Raw genomic sequence first — 21,662 nt, 5'->3', positions numbered from 1 at the left:
TTATTTACTGCGCTAAGCGCATGAAATAACTCCATTCTTTCAAACAATTCTATCTCTTTATTTATCCTATAAACTATTTATAACAACAATCTTTAACCCTACCTTATACCTTTATAAAAATATTTAATTATCATTATAAATCTCCATCAACAATTATATTTTTATAATATCTTTCCTCAATGATCTTATTACCTTGAAATAAAAATTAAAAACTATCCTAATCCCTAAATATAAACCTTTCCCTTTCCCTAGAATGGAAAATGGTCCTTCACACTCTTATAACCCCTAAAAACATATTCTTTTAAAATATATAGCTATCTCAATTATCACTCCCTTTTAAAAAACACCCTAACATCATATTCACCACTTTTAAAGATTCTCTGCAAAGATTCACCACTTTCGAGGATTCCTTGGGATTGGACTATTCGACATACATAACAAACAACTAAAATGGTGCAATATCAATCAAAATATCCACAATATGACATATTCCATAAATAACTAACACCCCTGAAAAAAAAACACTTTCCTTTTAAACACACCGAGATTTGCAATGTTTAAATACATTGTAAACTAGTCTGACACCTAACCAGAGTTTGATAAAAATCTCCTAATATTATTAAATTTATTTAAAAAAATAAAATAAAAAATATCTCTATTTTATAATAACTTAATTAACATTTGACCAACTGAAAATTTCGATCACATGATGTTCCATTCCCGAACCTCGTCCCCCCAAAAGAGGGATTTCTATCACGAGCTGTCTGATTGTCAATAACTAAGAATTTCGCAATAAAATAGATTAAACCAAAGCCCTGCATAGTACCGTGAGGCTTTAAAATCCCTTTTAACAAAGTCGTATCCACACATCTCCATTGATTCGGCCTTTAAGCTCTGGAATCTCCCCCTTCTTCTTCATCTGCCTTCATCTTGCATTCTTTCAGTGTTACCAGCGGCAAAAATGAGTTCTGCAATGCGACGATTGGTGGGATCTGCACTGAAGAATGCATCATCTTCTTCTTTCAAAACTAATGTTATGCCGAGAAGGTTTTATTCGAGTGGTGGAAGTCTGCCACGCAAGGTTGTTGTGTTGGGAGCTGCTGGGGGTATCGGGTAGCCATTGGCTCTTCTGATGAAACTCAATCCTCTGGTGTCAAAGTTGGCGCTCTATGATATCGCTGGCACTCCAGGTGTGGCTGCAGATGTCGGCCACATCAACAGCCGTGCTGAGGTGGGTTCCTCTTTTCCTACCGTGTTTTTTTCGTTCTCTGTATGCTGGATCTGTTCTCTCTGCGAACGATAGAGATGTTTTGATTTTAGTTTCAAGGGATCTCCATTGGGATCGATCGTACGACGACCCACTTGGTAGGCTCTACTTTTCGTTAGTGTTTTACCTGTTATTAGTTCTTTGATTTTACGTTTCTGATATTGTCCATGGTCAGATAATTTATTTATTTTGGTAAGCGCCTATTTTTCTAAAGGAACCAGGCCTTATACCAGGCTTAGACTCCACTACTATAACCTGTCAAGGTCTCTAGGATTCTTCGAATGCGGACTTTATTCTTTTGGCCACATTTTTGCAGGAAATATGCCTTCCGAGGCTTTTGAACGTGGGTTTGAGCCCTGAAAGCGCAATGATTTAATTTCTTAAACACAACCCAATTCACGTTAATGGTCAACTCAATTCACTTTCATGGTCAGTTTGTAAATGTGTTTGTGCATATTTTGATTGATGAAAAAAAGCACCTAGATATTTATTTCGTGGAAATCCATGGCTGCATCATGTGCACCTACTCGATTAGGGTTTTTAATTTTATGGATCTAGGTGACATTTGGCCCAACAATCCATTGAAGCAACGCCCATCGCATTATCATTCTAAAACAATTGTATTGTACACCGTGAATATTGGATTTGACTATACCTGACATTCTTTGGGCCATTTCAAAAGAGGTAGATATTGAGGGCTACATTATTATTATTTTTTATTGTTTTCTTGTTGGCAAATGTCTTTCTGTTAACATAGTGGGTTTTGCCCTCATTGTAGATGCTACAAACATAGAATCTCTATTCCACCAATTTCATGCAGGATTTGCACCTGATCTTGTCTGTTGAATCTCAATATGGTAGTTAACTCCGATGGTGAGATAATGCCGCAACATACTTCTAAGAGGGCACTGAAAGTGCTATGATTTAACTACTTGACTACAATCTGCCTGACATTTATGGCTAGATTGAAATTTGGGTTGTGCTTATTATTATTATTAGCAGTAGTAGTATTTGCTATTGATAGGAGAAGGTTGAAATTGAGGTTGGGCTCACTATTATTGTTTTTGTTTGGTCAAGGCCTTTTGAATGGCATGGGTGAAACACCTTAATTGCATCTATTCATAAAAGTCACGCATGACTTGCAGATGGGCTCATTTGTGCAAACCTCAATAGCACAGGGGTCATCATTAACAGCACCTCTGCATTATCATTGAACTGGTGTTTATCACGTTAACCCGACTTCATATTTTGGAATGACATGGGCAGCCGCATTATCATGGGAATATGCCTCCTGGGTTTTGAGCCTGGGTCATCCTCATGACAAGCACCCTACAACTTGCCACTAAACCACAGCCCAATGGACGAGGTAGTTCATATTTTTTTGATGAAAAGTGCATCTATATTTTTAGCAGAATCCACGGCTGGATCGTATGCCTCTGCTTAATAGGACTTTTTGATCTGATGGATCTAAGTCATACTTGGCCTAATGACTACTTAGAAGTTAGAATAGTCTCATTGCATTGTCAATTTGTTATTTTGTGAGGATTGAATTGATGTCCCTCTGCATATTGGATTTGCCTCTATATCCAACCTTTTTGGGGTCGTTTAGATTTGCCTCTTTATCCATGAGTAGATTAAATCAAAATAGTCTTCGCAACGTAAATTAAACTAAGGTTGAATAAACTCCCTAAAGTGGCTTGTGAGATGCTAATTATTTATCACAGCATCACTTTTATACCTGGATTGGATAAGACTATACCCTGATTGAAATGTCGTATACCTAGATTGGACAAGATTATACCCTGATTGAAACGTGGGTTGGTAAAGGTCTTCAATCTCCTACGAGCATAATCATTGCTTTTGGTGCTCTATCTCCTCGGTAAAAGCCAAAAGGTGGATTTTACTATAGAATACAAATAATCCTATTCTTGTTCACTATGAGGAGGAAATACCATTGCTTGGGTCATGGAACAAGGATAACAAGTTTTACTTCTTTTGGAACTTTGCGATAATAATTTCTTTTCTTATTTTTTGGTCTACATATTTATCATTTAATTTGGTGCTGCCATATTGATTTTATCATGCTTGTGTCACGACCTTGTCAGTAATTCACAGCAGTGTGACCTGGGTGCAGGTTGCAGGATATATGGGAGAGGAACAACTTGGCACGGCATTGGAGAATGCAGATGTTGTGATCATTCCTGCTGGTGTGCCTCGAAAACCTGGCATGACCCGTGATGATCTATTCAACATCAATGTAGGGATTGTTAAATCTCTTTGCTCTGCAATTGCAAAATACTGCCCAGAGGTAAGTTGTCAAGATTTATGATCTTCTTTGAAGTTTTTGTTTTCATGCGATTTTCTTATTGACTATTTCATAGGAATAAGCATGACGTTCATTGTAAGTTGCTTTGTCGAAGGCTTTGTATGTTTGAGATCTATAGAGATGGCAATATATACAAATACATATTTGCAAGAATCTTTAAGCAAGTTGTTGATCTAGATTTACATACTGTTCTTGTATATGATCAATTCTACTGGAGAGGTTAACGAAGCTTGAAGACTTCTTTGAGTCAAACGAATAGGTGATTGACTCATTATTGACTCTTTATTTAGACAACTTTTGCCCATAAGAAGGAAATACTAATTTAAATGAACTTAAGAGTAATTAGCTGTGTAGTCCAATGCAAGTTTGCAGCCACTGTTAAAGCCCTGTTATTCTTGTTTCTCCTCTTGTAGTTAGTAACTTAGCTTTTGGACTTTTGAGAAAATTGGCATATGAATATCAATATAAAAAATATCCTTGGTCTTCTATTTAACTGTGCACAAATCCAGTTGATCACGAGGTATCCTCTATAACATTATATATTACATACAATCAGTATGTACTACCATTAGTGTGGCAAGTTAATAGATAAAGAAGTATGTTTCACAATTATTTTTTTTGTTCATGTACTGGTGTGCGTGTACAGTATGTATAGTATATTGTTACATATTATATAGATAGAGATATGGAGAGGGGTAGAGTGTACTGGATAATGTTTTCCTTCTATCAGGAATGGTATATTTGGATTCAAGAAATCATCTAGAATTGGTTTTTATGGCATTGCTGAGGACTTGATATCCATGGCAGGCAATTGTAAATATGATCAACAATCCTGTAAATTCTACTGTACCAATAGCTGCTGAGGTTTTTAAGAAGGCAGGGACCTATAATGAAAAGAAAATCTTTGGTGTTACTACTCTTGATGTTGTCCGCGCAAAGACGTTCTATGCTTCAAAAGTAGGAGCTCCTGTTGAAGGTATTTAAAATTCTGGCTTGTTATGCTTAGCTACTCTCAAATATTTAGTATTCTGCAAAATATTTTTATTTTTTATAATTTAATCATGAAATATGCATCCTGGGCAAACATGCCAGACACTTCTCCTCATTTCAAGGATGGTATCATAGGGCTCAAGGCCATCAGAAATATAGTCAGCTCAAGATGTCACTTGAGGGAATTGAACCCGGGTGGGAGGGATAACAGTCTTTGCACACAACCATCTGGGCTAGACCCAATACATGATATGCTACAGGATCTTACCAACATCATGCTTTTTTTAACATTAGATACAATTCTCAGTTTTATGTTTGTTGTTGATGTCATCCTATGCTCTCTGCAGAAGTTGATGTTCCTGTTGTAGGTGGACATGCGGGTGTTACAATTCTTCCACTTTTTTCACATGTATATGACTTTGTTGGATCCTCATCTTGAGTTTGTTCTTTACTCTTGGATATTAGAAGATTAATTTATCAAAGATAAAATGAGATCATAATTACCTACCCTTCAATACAGTTAAAAAGGGAACATACACTTTTTTGTTTTGATAATTTTTTTAGGCAACACCAAAGCCAAACTTTGTATTGTCTGAGGAGGACATTAAAGCCTTGACAAAGCGCACACGGGATGGAGGAACTGAAGTTGTTGAAGCAAAAGCAGGGAAAGGTTCAGCCACACTGTCTATGGCGTAAGTTTATGTTTTGGTCCTCTGTAGTGGCTAATATGCATTCATATCTTTTGAATGTTTTTTTATTCTTATGTGATTGTCTAGAGTGCTGAATTTTTCATCTTGATGCAGTAGTTGGAGTCAAATAATCTTATCATGGTGTGTGCTTCATGATTTCATGCTTGGCATGAAACATGATTTCATGCTTGATAAGTACCTAATCTGAGATTCACTGTCAGTGAGAATATGGCATGAAGGAGCTTCTTTCTCTTTATTTGAATCTTGTACTTCATACATTTGCATGTCTCAAATCTTTTGCCTTAAGCTTAGGTACCTATCCTACATGAAATCATGTAGCATGCATGTCTCAAATCTTTTCCCTTAGGCTTTCTCATTTGTGTGAAACTCAGCGGGTGCTTTTAACCTGTGAGGTTTGACCGATGGATTGTTTCCTTTCATTTACCTTAGTTTGATTGAAATGTTCAGAGTTAATCTAGATTCTGCATGCAAAGATCCTTCCCTAAGAAAAGCCATGAGTCTCTTCAAGGATGTTATTCCTTCTTAAACATAAGATATGTCAAATGGATCCCGCAAAAGTTGTGTGCTTGATGATGGGTAAATCTGGGTATGAGATTTACAAATTTGCACTTACATGTATGCCTGTGGTTGCAATTCACAGATAGGCGCATAACATCCATTCATTACCTCATCTTGAGCATTTGAGCATGGTTAATGCAAAAAACATTGCTGGTCAGTTAAATCCATTAGTTGAAAACTTGGAAGTGAAGATTAGTGTTGTAGTCTTCTCTATGTTGATGAATGCTTTTTGAGACTTCAAAATGTTTAGACATGCAATTCCTTTTTCATCTTGCTCCTGTGTTCTCAATTTTTTTTTTTCTACTGTTTTTTAGGGCCAAATATAAACCATGGGATATATATTTTTCCTACCGCGTTTTTTTCGTTCTCTGTATGCTGGATCTGTTCTCTCTGCGAACGATAGAGATGTTTTGATTTTAGTTTCAAGGGATCTCCATTGGGATCGATCGTACGATGACCCACTTGGTAGGATCTACTTTTCGTTAGTGTTTTACCTGTTATTAGTTCCTTGATTTTACGTTTCTGATATTGTCCATGGTCAGATAATTTATTTATTTTGGTAAGCGCCTATTTTTCTAAAGGAACCAGGCCTTATACCAGGCTTAGACTCCACTGCTATAACCTGTCAAGGTCTCTGGGATTCTTCGAATGTGGAATTTATTCTTTTTGCCACATTTTTGCAGGAAATATGCCTTCCGGGGCTTTTGAACGTGGGTTTGAGCCCTGAAAGCGCAATGATTTAATTTCTTAAACACAACCCAATTCACGTTAATGGTCAACTCAATTCACTTTCATGGTCAGTTTGTAAATGTGTTTGTACATATTTTGATTGATGAAAAAAAGCACCTGGATATTTATTTCGTGGAAATCCATGGCTGCATCATGTGCACCTACTCGATTAGGGTTTTTAATTTTATGGATCTAGGTGACATTTGGCCCAACAATCCATTGAAGCAACGCCCATCGCATTGTCATTCTAAAAGGATTGTATTGTACACCGTGAATATTGGATTTGACTATACCTGACATTCTTTGGGCCATTTCAAAAGAGGCAGATATTGAGGGCTACATTATTATTATTTTTGATTGTTTTCTTGTTGGCAAATGTCTTTCTGTTAACATAGTGGGTTTTTCCCTCATTATAGATGCTACAAACATAGAATCTCTATTCCACCAATTTCATGCAGGATTTTCACCTGATCTTGTCTGTTGAATCTCAATATGGTAGTTAACTCTGATGGTGAGATAATGCCGCAACATACTTCTAAGAGGGCACTGAAAGTGCTATGATTTAACTACTTGACTACAATCTGCCTGACATTTATGGCTAGATTGAAATTTGGGCTGTGCTTATTATTATTATTAGCAGTAGTAGTATTTGCTATTGATAGGAGAAGGTTGAAATTGAGGTTGGGCTCACTATTATTGTTTTTCTTTGGTCAAGGCCTTTTGACTGGCGTGGGTGAAACACCTTAATTGCATCTATTCATCAAAGTCACGCATGACTTGCAGATGGGCTCATCTGTGCAAACCTCAATAGCACAGGGGTCATCATTAACAACATCTCTGCATTATCATTGAATTGGTGTTTATCACGTTAACCCGACTTCATATTTTGGAATGACATGGGCAGCCGCATTATCATGGGAATATGCCTCCTGGGTTTTGAACCTAGGTCATCCTCATGACAAGCACCCTACAACTTGCCACTAAACCACAACCCAATGGACGAGGTAGTTCATATTTTTTTGATGAAAAGTGCATCTATATTTTTAGCAGAATCCACGGCTGGATCATATGGCTCTGCTTAATAGGAATTTTTGATATGATGGATCTAAGTCATACTTGGCCTAATGACTACTTAGAAGTTAGAATAGTCTCATTGCATTGTCAATTTGTTATTTTGTGAGGATTGAATTGACGACCCTCTACATATTGGATTTGCCTCTATATCCAACCTTTTTGGGGTCATTTAGATTTGCCTCTTTATCCATGAGTAGATTAAATCAAAATAGTCTTCGCAGCGTAAATTAAACTAAGGTTGAATAAACTCCCTAAAGTGGCTTTTGAGATGCTAATTATTTATCACAGCATCACTTTTATACCTGGATTGGATAAGACTATACCCTGATTGAAATGTCGTATACCTAGATTGGACAAGATTATACCCTGATTGAAACGTGGGTTGGTATAGGTCTTCAATCTCCTACGAGCATAATCATTGCTTTTGGTGCTCTATCTCCTCGGTAAAAGCCAAAAGGTGGATTTTACTATAGAATACAAATAATCCTATTCTTGTTCACTATGAGGAGGACATACCATTGCTTGGGTCATGGAACAAGGATAACAAGTTTTACTTCATTTGGAACTTTGTGATAATAATTTCTTTTCTTATTTTTTGGTCTACATATTTATCATTTAATTTGGTACTTCCATATTGATTTTATCATGCTTGTGTCACGACCTTGTCAGTAATTCACAGCAGTGTGACCTGGGTGCAGGTTGCAGGATATATGGGAGAGGAACAACTTGGCACGGCATTGGAGAATGCAGATGTTGTGATCATTCCTGCTGGTGTGCCTCGAAAACCTGGCATGACCCGTGATGATCTCTTCAACATCAATGCAGGGATTGTTAAATCTCTTTGCTCTGCAATTGCAAAATACTGCCCAGAGGTAAGTTGTCATGATTTATGATCTTCTTTGATTTTTTGTTTTCATGCGATTTTCTTATTGACTATTTCATAGGAATAAGCATGACGTTCATTGTAAGTTGCTTTGTCGAAGGCTTTGTATGTTTGAGATCTATAGAGATGGCAATATATACAAATACATATTTGCAAGAATCTTTAAGCAAGTTGTTGATCTAGATTTACATACTGTTCTTTTATATAATCAATTCTACTGGAGAGGTTAACGAAGCTTGAAGACTTCTTTGAGTCAAATGAATAGGTGATTGACTCATTATTGACTCTTTATTTAGACAAATTGCAACTAACTTTTGCCCATAAGAAGGAAATACTAATTGAAATGAACTTAAGAGTAATTAGCTGTGTAGTCCAATGCAAGTTTGCAGCCACTGTTAAAGCCCTGTTATTCTTGTTTCTCCTCTTGTAGTTAGTAACTTAGCTTTTGGACTTTTGAGAAAATTGGCATATGAATATCAATATAAAAAATATCCTTGGTCTTCTATTTAACTGTGCACAAATCCAGTTGATCACGAGGTATCCTCTATAACATTATATATTACATACAATCAGTATGTACTACCATTAGTGTGGCAAGTTAATAGATAAAGATGTATGTTTCACAATTATTTGTTTTGTTCATGTACTGGTGTGTGTGTATAGTATGTATAGTATATTGTTACATATTATATAGATAGAGATATGGAGAGGGGGGAGAGTGTACTGGATAATGTTTTCCTTCTATCAGGAATGGTATATTTGGATTCAAGAAATCATCTAGAATTGGTTTTTATGGCATTGCTGAGGACTTGATATCCATGGCAGGCAATTGTAAATATGATCAGCAATTCTGTAAATTCTACCGTACCAATAGTTGCTGAGGTTTTTAAGAAGGCAGGGACCTATAATGAAAAGAAACTCTTTGGTGTTACTACTCTTGATGTTGTCCGCGCAAAGACGTTCTATGCTTCAAAAGCAGGAGTTCCTGTTGAAGGTATTTAAAATTCTGGCTTGTTATGCTTAGCTACTCTCAAATATTTAGTATTCTATAAAATATTTTTATTTTTTATAATTTAATCATGAAATATGCATCCTGGGCAAACATTCCAGGCACTTCTCCTCATTTCAAGGATGGTATCATAGGGCTCAAGGCCATCAGAAATATAGTCAGCTCAAGATGTCACTTGAGGGAATTGAACCCGGGTGGGAAAGATAACAGTCTTTGCACACAACCATCTGAGCTAGACCCAATACATGACATGCTGCAGGATCTTACCAACATCATGCTTTTTTTAACATTAGATACAATTCTCAGTTTTATGTTTGTTGTTGATGTCATCCTATGTTGTCTGCAGAAGTTGATGTTCCTGTTGTAGGTGGACATGAGGGTGTTACAATTCTTCCACTTTTTTCACATGTATATGACTTTGTTGGGTCCTCATCTTGATGTTGTTCTTTACTCTTGGATATTAGAAGATTAATTTATCAAAGATAAAATGAGATCATAATTACCTACCCTTCAATACAGTTAAAAAGGGAACATACACTTTTTTGTTTTGATAATTTTTTTTAGGCAACACCAAAGCCAAACTCTGTATTGTCTGAGGAGGACATTAAAGCCTTGACAAAGCGCACACAGGATGGAGGAACTGAAGTTGTTGAAGCAAAAGCAGGGAAAGGTTCAGCCACACTGTCTATGGCGTAAGTTTATGTTTTGGTCCTCTATAGTGGCTAATATGCATTCATATCTTTTGAATGTTTTTTTATTCTTATGTGACTGTCTAGAGTGCTGAATTTTTCGTCTTGATGCAGTAGTTGGAGTCAGGTAATCTTATCATGGTGTGTGCTTCATGATTTCATGCTTGATAAGTACCTAATTTGAGATTCACTGTCAGTGAGAATATGGCATGAAGGAGCTTCTTTCTCTTTATCTGAATCTTGTACTTCATACATTTGCATGTCTCAAATCTTTTGCCTTAAGCTTAGCTACTTATCCTACATGAAATCATGTAGCATGCATGTCTCAAATCTTTTCCCTTAGGCTTTCTCATTTGTGTGAAAATCAGTGGGTGCTTTTAACCTGTGAGGTTTGACCGATGGATTGTTGCCTTTCATTTACCTTAGTTTGATTGAAATGTTCAGAGTTAATCTAGATTCTGCATGCAAAGATCCTTCCCTAAGAAAAGCCATGAGTCTCTTCAAGGATTTTATTCCTTCTTAAACATAAGATATGTCAAATGGATCCCGCAAAAGTTGTGTGCTTGATGATGGGTAAATCTGGGTATGAGATTTACAAATTTGCACTTACATGTATGCCTGTGGTTGCAATTCACAGATAGGCGCATAACATCCATTCATTACCTCATCTTGAGCATTTGAGCATGGTTCATGCAAAAAACATTGTTGATCAGTTAAATCCATTAGTTGAAAACTTGGAAGTGAAGAGTAGTGTTGTAGTCTTCTCTATGTTGATGAATGCTTTTTGAGACTTCAAAATGTTTAGACATGCAATTCCTTTTTCATCTTGCTCCTGTGTTCTCAAATTTTTTTTTTCTACTGTTTTTTAGGGCCAAATATAAACCATGGGATATATATTTTTACCTTGAAGACCTCCAAATCATTTGGAAAAGGAGGTGCTGCAGCAAAAGAGATGGGTTGAATTTGTTGTTTGGATGGACTCTATGGTATGTAATCTTAGTTGGATTTCCAATATACTTTTAAACCATATTTTCATTTTATTTTTTAGTACTATTAGATATTATATCTTACCTCATTTTATGGTTAACATTGTATAACAAAAACATGCGTTGTGTTATGTAATTAATACTAACATGTAATATTGATTTTTTTTGTCAGAATGCTATATGTAATGATTGCCAAGACGATGATCCAAATTATGTTCAACATATATCAGGAGATGATGAGGATGAGGATGAGGATGATGGTGGTGAAGGAGGAGATGATGATGATAGTTGTGGTGTTGGTGATGATGTGGATCAGAGTAATGAGGATGGTCAAGATGATCATGAGGATGATCTTGGTGGTGGTAGCTAGGCATGCACATGCATTGTTTTTTATGAAGAAATTATTGTGTAGAATGACATTGTTATGTTTAGATGGGAGTTGTGAATTTACCCTATATCAATGAGACATTTTGATTTTGTAATCATACGATGAGTTTGATTTATGTATGTTGTTAATTTATCGTAGAATAACGATATTCATGAAATATTTTGATTTGTTAATCATAATTGAATTTTAGTTGTTTTGATTAAAAATAATACTGATTTTATTAGTATTATGTTGCTATTTTATACATGTTTTGAAAATTGTTAATGACACATTTTTATTTTTTTGGATGGATGTTGTCAATTTCTCTTAAATTTCTTTACAAATGATTTTGAATTGTGATATCTGCTTTAATGATATTTAGAAACTATCATATATTTCACTATGAATCTATAAAGGGGGTCATATATGTAAAGAAAAATATACTCTATATAAGAAGTCAAATGCGGATGTAACCATGGATGCAAAATTGAAAGTAAAATTGGATGTTAAACTAGGAATTAATACAAAATGCAAGCAATTGACATACAAAGTGTTTTAAATTAGAAGTGAAAAATTGTGCAATAGTTGACACAAAGAAGGGAACAAAACATGGCATACAAAAGGATATCAAATTGGGCAAAAACAAGGACACATAAATGGGCACCAAATTAGATGCAAAAAAAGACAACAACTAGATGTAAAATAAGATGCAAAGTTGAGCGTTAAAAAGAAACAAAAAACGTTACAAATTAATATGCCAAATGATGATGCAAATAATGGTGTAAATTTGGGATGCAAACTTGGGTGCAAAAAAGGAAAAAAAAAAAGATGTAAGAAAAGACATAAAACAAGATGCAAAACGGGGCTGAAAAAAGGTGAAACCAAGGATGCCATATTGGATGTAAAAAATGATTCTTAATCACATGCAAATTTAGGCTTGAACTCAGACACAAAATTATATGCAAATGTGGACACAAAATGAGGCAAAAAAAGATGCAAATGTGGATGGTGAAAACGATGTAAAACTAGACACCAAAAAAATGCAAAATTGGATGAAAAAGTCGGTGTAAATAATGGTGCAACATTGGACACAAGTAGACACAAAAAAATGGTGCAAAAAGGGGCATAAAATAGCTTAAAATTGGATGCAAAACTTGGTGCAAAAACAAATACAAAAGTAGACGTAAAAAATGGCTCTAAATTGAATGTACCATTAGACACAAAATAAGATGCAAAGGTGGACACAACACATGACTCAACATAAGATGCAAATATAAATGCAAATTTTGATGCTCAAAATGATGTAACATTAGATGCAAGAGATGGTGTTAAAAATGATGCAAAATTGGATGAAACAAATGACGCAAAATATGGTGCAAAATGAGATGGGAAAAATGGAGACAAATCAAACGTAAATGTGGATGTAAAAAATGGTCCAAAAAAAGATGCAAAAATGGGCACAAAAATGGATGCAAAATTTGGTGCTAAATCAAATTCAACACATGGTGCAAAGATAGGCACCAAAGCTGGTGCAAAAATAGAAGCAAAAACTAGTGTAAGACTAGATACAAAACCTGACGTAAGACTAGATGCAAAAACTGACACAAAATGGATGCATAAAAAGACGTTAAATTGGATTCAAAATACAGTGTAAACTTGATGCAAATGATGGTGCAAAAATGGAAGCAAAGAATGTCACAAAATAGGAATCAAAAGAGAATGAAAAATAGATGCAAAAAATGACACAAAACTAGAAGCAAAACCTGTCATAAAATAAGATGCAAATCTTGGTTCAAAATTTGACGCAAAAAATGATGCATAGTTTGGTGTAAAAAATGATGCAAAATCTAGCATGAAAAAGGATGCAAAATCAGGTGCAAAAAAGGATGCTTTAAAAATTGTACAATAGAGCCAGATTTAGCGCCAGGTTGCTCATCACAATTACAAAAAAAATGCACTAAAATCTGGCGTTAAATCTGGCGCAAATCGCTGGTTTTGTTGTAGTGGTTCTCTCTCGCCTGATTATTCTGACTTTAATATCCGTAGTCTGAGATTGAACTTGAGTGGTCTTAAGATCAAGACATAGGATGTTATTTCTTCCCACTTCCATCTTCAAAGTCATAGTTTGACTTTCAGTTCTCTTCAGATTTTGATTTTGAACTTCATTGCTCTGATAAAGCACATCGTTGAGAGTGCGAGTAACTCTAGGATAAAGCAGAGGGACATTTGCATGTGTGGCATCCATTTCCACATCTATGTATATCATCTTATATTTGCATATACCATTAAGTAGATGCTTTTCTACCATCCAAAATATAACTGGTTGTTAATGAATGTCTATCATGCATATATGAATATAATAATTAATAATATTAATATTACTGAATTAAATAGAATATATAGAATTAGTAATATTTAAATTTCAAATATAATTAAGAATATTGAGATTCAAATATAATTAAGAATCATGTGTTGTGGTTGCATTAAACTTTGTTTAGATGTGACAAGTATATACTTATTGTGTAGGGTGCATTTACTTTTACATGCATAAACTGTAAAATTTAAGAGGAAACGTTAAATCACTTTTAAGTGTTTTCACGTAGTTTATTAAATTATTTTAATAATTTAATAGGATGTATGTAAAATCATTTTAAAAAGGTATCATAAAGTAAAGGTCTTAGAGGAATAAGGTGGAATATAAAAGTAAGATACATAATGGAGTGATAAGGTGAATATTTTGTAATATTTCTGGAGTGATAAATGTTCTTTAGAGTTATAAGTAGATATGTGAGAAAATAAGTTGTTTATATGATAATTTATTTTAAAATACATAATAATGAGTGGTTGTGGTATTTTTTATTTTTTTTGAACTAATTTATGACAAGCATGGAATTTTTAAAGATTTCTGGAGATAGGGCTTTTTCAAGAGCAAACAAAAGGAGAAGCTTAAGTGTTGGTAATTTCGTATAGCTGTTTGATCATTTTCTTAATCCAAATTGGAGTTTTTATGAGTGTCATTCTTAGAGAAATAAAACTATGCTCTCCATAATCGTGGCTAGTGAGGGAATCACTACTAAAGTATACTAGAGGGAAAGGAGGACCAATCTCCTTGGATCTGATGATGTGGGGGTAGAAAAAAATCCAAGGTAGGAAGAAGGAAGAATAGCAAGAATATGAGTAGTCGTCCTCTTAGAGGAGGAAAATTTGTCCTAAAAAATGAAATTGTTCCTTGCAATCCACACTCCTTAGCAAATTAGTGGGGTACAATTTCTGAATTATTTGGCACCTATCTGCTCCCACCATCTTTTCCATGCTTCAAAAAATTACTTCCTCTCCCAACTAGTAGCTAATCCTGTACCCAGTCCTAAAATTCTTTTGCAATATTCCCAGATCCACAATGTAAAAGTGTATGATAGGTGTTAGGATCCTATAATATAGGAAATAAAATGTGCTTTCCTCTCACTATTCATCCAGGAGGTCCGCAATAATTGGAGAGATAACTCCAAGAATTTTACACCATCACACAGTCATTTCAAGCCTACCCATTTGATCCATTTTTCCAGAGTACGTGTGCAACCATACAGAGCATGGAGTGCTACTCACATTGTTCGTTGTGCAGTGCTGTGCAAAATATCCTGTTTTAGTCATCAGTTGGAAATGTTGATTCCGACTACATGGAGCTGAATTTTAAAAAATTGAAAGGGGTTTTTCTCAATAACGAACCAAAACACATTAACCTCTTCCATCTTATGCACAGGGTCCATAGATTGGGAGTTTCGAATGCATCTTTAAGGCCTATTTTTTGGGCTGTGTATTTTTCTATTTTATTCATGTTTTCGCAAAACCGTTTCTGAGGAGCTATGGAAGAATTTGAAGAAACTGAGAGAGAGTTTTCTTTATAACAAGCTCATATACAAAAACCTATCTCATAGTTTACATAGGTGCTACCATTTTGAAGTTACACATGTCACTTAGTGGCCCATTCTTGTAGTTTTTGTTGACATAATGATGAAATTTTTGGATTTCAATTTGAAAACATTGAGGTATTATGCATATTTTTTCATTTTAAAAGTTGTTGTATATGCAAAAATTTCAAATTATTGGCTATAACCATTTTTGTTTAATTTGAGCGAGAAAGTATAGTGCAACAAAGTTTGAAATTTCTGTTACACGACTGCTTCGTACCCACTGTGTAACTGCTGTGGATGTGATGCACACAGGGGAACTAGAATGTTTTGAACATGCCAATTCTCAAAAGGTTATGGAACAATTCATTGCCTACACAAAGGCCTACTCAGCACCTAGCCACTAGACAGGCTATCCCCCGGCACACAAAAAACATGCCAACATGGAATTGCTATGAAATTGTCGTGTCACACAATCTAAGCTGCCATTTCTATTTTCATCACCAGTCTGAGCTTTTAATGTTAGGATAGGATCTTGTGAGATACGTTTTTATATACATAAGTTAAAGGGATAGATATAAAGTAGGTTTTATTTTTTTTCTCTTAGAGAGATAAAGACGTTGTATAGAATTGCTTTATGTAATTTTTAATTAAAAATTAGTGGGTTGCTAATTATCTATGTTTCAATCCATTGTGAATGGATAGATCATACATTGAAGCTAGTCATGATATCTTTATGATGTGAAATTTATTTAAGATGGTAATGGACAAGGAAGAGGGGGTTGGTTAGTAGTTGTATTTTGGAGAGAAGACTATTAGCATTTTCTATAGATTTTTGAAAATATTAATACAAATCCAGTTGTAGAAGTACAAATCTGTTATTACCAGAGATTCGAATACATGGTGTTTTGATGTATGTCCCTGTTCTTATGTCAATGTGTATTATTTCTTTGTTTATCATATTATCTCTAAAATATTCTGAATGTCTGAATTGAATTTCATGGAATTCATCCATTGTGAGTTGCTCCATCACATACAATTTAAGTATTATTTCATTTCATTATGATTATATGTTGAAAATTCTTTCCAAGAAAAATGCTTTGTTCATCATAATCCTCATTTCATGTTTTCTGCTAAATTTATATCAAAGACCTACCCTTCGTTAGATGCCTTTGATATAATGAATTGTTGTTCTTATTCTTCCCATATACCTCAAATAATCATCTTTTTCATTGATATGCACTATTCATTTCACCCCTGCTTCCAAAACAGATTTACCAGTCACAAGTTTGATCGTAATAACTCAAATTTTGAATCCATTTCCCAATGGTACTCCCTACAAAAACCTACTAGCACAAAAATTTAATAAAAAACTCATCCTCTACCCAAGATTTAGCCATTGTTCTTCATTGAAGTGAGCCTTTTGTGACTAAGTTGATATAGAGAGCCCTCTCTAAGGTTGGAAGGGTTAGTTTTCAATTCCACAAGTGGTTTTTGGTTACCTCTATCGCCCTTTCTTTAGCCTAAAGGTATGGTCAAGAGATTCTTCCACATTTTTATAGATAGGGCATGAGTTGGGCCCTTCCTTATGTCGCTTGCAGATGTTGTCCCAAGTGGGTATTTTTTTTTGAGATGGCAGATAGAGAATTGTACCTTTGTTGGACATCTTAATTTCCAAGTTTTCTTACTCCAACATACTTGATACTCTAACCCACTAGCACTAGTTAAGTTTTTGTAGTCCATTTTATGAGTGTATTCCTCGAAGGGAGATAAAACCAAACACATAGAATCCTCCATGTCATTGGGCCGTGTATGTGATGGGTAAAGGGCCATTGTACTAGATTCATCAATAGATAGAGCAAGTGGGGAGAGGGTAAAATTTGTGATATTTACTTACATTTCAGTAACTTTTTGGAAAAGGAGAAGAGAAGCCTTGATGAATGGAAAGTCGCACTTGGAACCATCACTAAACAATAAAAGATCAACAAAAAACAACATGTGTGTGATTTTCTAATCTTTAATCACAAATATACCCTTTATATCCCCGCTTATTTTGGCTTCTACTAAGACTTTCAACAACCAGAATGAACAAAAATGGGGAAAGGAGGCATCCTTAGTGAATCCATTGCTACACATGAAAAAACGGTGAGGTTGGTCCATTGATGAGAATCACAAAAGAGATAGAAGTTATACATCTCATTACCCAATTTATGAAAGGGAATTAAAAGTCCAAATGACTAAGAATCAGGTGTAAATATAGCCAACTAACCCTATCATATTGTTTAGATACGTCAATTTTGATCATAATACCTTTCAAATTCCTTGTTTTGATGCTATAAAGTCCTTCTTGAGCTTGAACAATAGCTTCATGGATCTAACAACCTTTTAGAAAATTGAAATATTACCTAGATTTATTTTTTTGAAAGTGTCAAATTGATTTTGTTTGCAATGATTTTAGTGACAACCTTATACATATAATTTCATAGAGATATTGGCTTGAAATCATCAAAATATTGAGGGCCATCTAATTTTGGAATGAGGGCTCGAAAGTTTGAGTTGAAAGATGTGAACATGCTTCCATTATGTTAGGAACCTCAACCACTCTAAGCAGGTCTCCTGTCGAATTGTCATAAAGAAAAAAATATTCTACATGCCAACCATCTATCCTAGGGATCTTGTCTTTCTAGATACTCTGAAGAACCCCTTGTATCTCACCTTTTGAAATTGGTTCCATTAATTGCTTGTTATGATCTTCATTAACATAGCGGGAAAATGCCTAGGCTATAGAAATCACTTATGTCATAGAAGCTTCAAAAAGAATATTGAATAGTTTGTTGAAGTGTATTTTCCCAAACCTTGCTAGCTCCTTGAATGTGGTGGCATTGACCCCTTCCTAGTCATTCAATGACCAAACGAATTTGTTGGATTTTCTCCCTTTCACAAAATTTTGAAATGCTTTAGTATTATCATCCCCACTCTTCAATGAGATTGCACTGCTTTTAAGGCTCCATCAAACCTCCTTCTCTTCTAGAAATATTATTTTATATGCTTCTACGTGAAATATTCTTTTTGTTGATTCATGAAATATTCTTCGTCTTCCCTATGATTATTGAGGATGGAACATTTAAGGGTGGCTCTTTCTACCTTCTTTAGGTTTTTTGGTAAATGGGTTACAATAGCGAATCTCAAATTTGGATTGAGGGAAATCCAATTCTCCTAGACTAAATTGTGAAAGCTATCATCTTTTAACTAGGAGGGATTAAACTTGAAATGGCTTGTAGGTTCATGCACTTCCCCCTTTAATTCCAAAAAAAAATGTGTGATGATATGCTTCACCACCATTCCCTATCCATTGTCAAAACACTGTGATATTATCAATCAAATAGTATTCCTAAAGGAAACAATTAAGGTGTTTTGCAATCATTTCCTCTCTTGATAATTTATTTCTCTGAGTAGACTTGCTTTTTATTAGGTCCACATCAAAAAGTTTGTGACCCACAAGATGATGAGAGAAGAAATCATAGAGGGGGTTACTCCTGGCGTGAGGACCTCAAACTTCAATGACACCTATTGAGAAACTAAGATCACCCCCAAGTACCAAATTTTCTACTAGCATGAAAGATTTCTTCATAAACTTGTCCTCGTATGGAACCCAATCTTGATAGGGTCCATAAATGCTTACAATCTGAAGGTCCAAAGCTAGCTCTGAGGAAAAGAAATCTACTCCTAGGGATAATTCTAAACCCCAGGAGCCAGATATCTAATGGCTCTTTGATTGAACCCTACATCCAAACCCCCAAATTTTACCTTGCTATTTTTACATATGAGAAGGCATCCTTGGAAAATGATCTCCAATACTTGGGTAATCTTACCACCCTCCTTGAATGTTTCTTGTACAAAAATTATATCACAATTTTCTAAAAACACTAGTCTCTTGAAGACTAGCTTTTTAGATGGGCTAGCCAAAACCTAGTAATTAAAAGATAGAAAAATCATGAGGATAACCCTCCTAGGGCTTGTGCTGCCCTAATAGCCCCATTTATCAACCATTGTTTTCCTTCTAATATATCTTGCCTACATATATATTTGGCTTTTGATATGTGGTATTTTCACCCACACAAGTGGCCACCAACCTTGGGTAGAGTCAAGGGGCCAACTCTGCTAATACAAAGAGTGGGACCTCGCTTAGGATGATGAGGTCGAAGATTGTAGTGGGAGAGGAACTACGGAGAGTCTTCCTACACAATGGCCAAGGCCACCACTGGGGAGGGGAAAGAAGGATCTGTAGTGGGGTATGGAAAAATCACTTACATAGACAGAGAGTGGGAAGAAGAGATATAGCCAAGATGAGTAGGGATAGAAGAGGGAGGAGATCCCATGTCTAAACACGTGAATGAGTTTATTAAATACATTACAAAGTGAGGGGGAGAGGAATTGTCCAAGGGGGTGATTTCTAATGATGAAGGAGCACTAGCATAATCCTTGACTAAGAGTCCCATATCCATCACCAAGTCGCCATGACCACTAGAACCATGGTGGCCTAGGATTTTCAACTATAAAATTATGGTGGCCAAGTTTTTTGTGATGAAAAATTTCGATGAAGTACAATTCCGTTTCTGCATACATACCTTCACGAGGGTAAAAATTTACCAAAATTCAAGCTAAATACATGTTTCTCGAAGAGAGGAAGTACATGTCAACTTCTAGGAATTCCCCCAATTTATCCCTTATGGTAGAAATGGTTACACCTAACTATGAAGAGTCTTCCTACACAATGCGCAAGGCCACCTTTGGGGAGGGGAAAGAAGGATTTGTAGTGGGGTACAAACAAATCACTTGCATAAATGGAGAGTGTGAGGAAAAAAAATCACTAGGACGAGTACGGATTACAAAGAGAGCAGAACCCATGTCTAAACTAGTGAATGAGTTTAGTAAATTTATTAAAATGTGAGGGGGAGAGGATTTACCCAAGGGGGTGATATCTAATGATGAAGGTGCACTCGTTTAATCCTTGATTAAGAGTCCCATATCCATCACCAAGTTTCCATGACCACTAGAACCATTGGGGCTTGGATTTTTTACTTAGGAAATAGAAGGTCCAACTTTTTTTCACTGAGTTGAAGGAAAAAATTCCATATTCATCACCTAATCCTTTGACTTCTGCACCCTTTTCTTACCCATTTGCTGATTTTTTGATCCCTTCTTACCAACAAAAGGAGTGGGACAATATTTCACAATGTGCCCGTGCTGATGACGTCTTTTAAACCTGAAATGGATCCCTTTATAGTCCAATGTTTTGTGATGAGAAATTTCAAGGAAGCATAATTCCAATTTTGTATACATACCTTTGCAGGGGTTAAAATTTACCAAAATTCGAGCTTCTAGGAATTCCCCTAATTTGTCCCCTGTCACCGAAATGCTTCCACTAACCATAAATTCTAGGGTAACCCATAGATCCTTATCCATATAGGAGAAATGTCGAGTCTTTCATGGCTAATATAAAAAAGCAGAGTCCAGAATTTCAACAAAACTAGCATTGTGTCTATACTCTAGTTTTTCCCCAATTCTCATGATGTAGCCTATGTTGATTCAAAATAGAACATAAACCAGCCACAAGCCATGATAGTCATAGAGGGAACCACATACAATGAATTACGCCATTCTTTGTTGACCTAGTCTAACTAAAAAATTGTAGAAAAATTCTACCCTCTTACTCTCCCTATGACCACCAAATTTTCCATTCTCAATAGCTCCAACATTTGGATTTCCTCTCCTAGAACCAATTTTGGGTCTTTAATTTTGATCTTTGCATGCAATCCATTTTTCTTCTTCATCCCCTAGAATTTTCACTCAACTGAGATTACTAAAGCTCCTACAAATTTTTCCAACTTCACCTAAGAATTGATTTTTATCACAGAGCCCTCCTTCCCTACTGGAAGAATACAACACTACTATTTCTCCCCAATACGGTTTCCTCCAAGGAACCCAATGAAGTGTTTCATAAATAGACATATTTCAACGCTCAATATAAACTTTAGATGGTCCCTAAACCCTTTATTGCATCCCACATAAATTAATTCTAGAAATATTTGAGTCGTAGAGGGATAACATCCCCTAACTAATCCTAATCAAACCCTAATTGTTCTTTTAAAACATGGCATGGATATAG

The 21,662-nt window shown here is 35.4% G+C and overlaps 1 long non-coding RNA gene and 2 pseudogenes across 3 annotated transcripts; all 3 read left to right on the top strand.

Annotated features, from left to right (window-relative positions):
* Positions 1–756: 756 nt before the first annotated feature.
* On the top strand, positions 757–4,577 carry LOC149182271 (malate dehydrogenase, mitochondrial pseudogene; annotated as a pseudogene).
* A 590-nt stretch (positions 4,578–5,167) lies between these two features.
* Positions 5,168–11,686, top strand: LOC149182269 (uncharacterized). Of its 2 annotated transcripts, XR_016257587.1 has the most exons (4): positions 5,215–5,275; positions 10,111–10,238; positions 11,105–11,221; positions 11,394–11,686. It is a non-coding gene; the product is annotated as an uncharacterized LOC149182269 (long non-coding RNA). The 2 variants fall into 2 exon arrangements; XR_016257588.1 differs by lacking the exons at positions 10,111–10,238; positions 11,105–11,221; positions 11,394–11,686 and adding an exon at positions 8,353–8,490 and having other exon boundaries at positions 5,168–5,275.
* On the top strand, positions 9,302–10,242 carry LOC149182270 (malate dehydrogenase, mitochondrial pseudogene; annotated as a pseudogene). Its single transcript, XR_016256759.1, has 3 exons — positions 9,302–9,531; positions 9,893–9,954; positions 10,111–10,242. The product of XR_016256759.1 is annotated as a malate dehydrogenase, mitochondrial pseudogene (transcript).
* Positions 11,687–21,662: the final 9,976 nt, after the last annotated feature.

The sequence above is a fragment of the Pinus tabuliformis genome, chromosome 3_2, assembly GCF_031772625.1.
Source record: "Pinus tabuliformis cultivar Carrire ecotype Pingquan chromosome 3_2, CPIR1, whole genome shotgun sequence".
In the NCBI taxonomy this organism is placed as follows: Eukaryota; Viridiplantae; Streptophyta; class Pinopsida; order Pinales; family Pinaceae; genus Pinus; species Pinus tabuliformis.
This window is presented reverse-complemented; position numbering and strand designations above follow the sequence as displayed.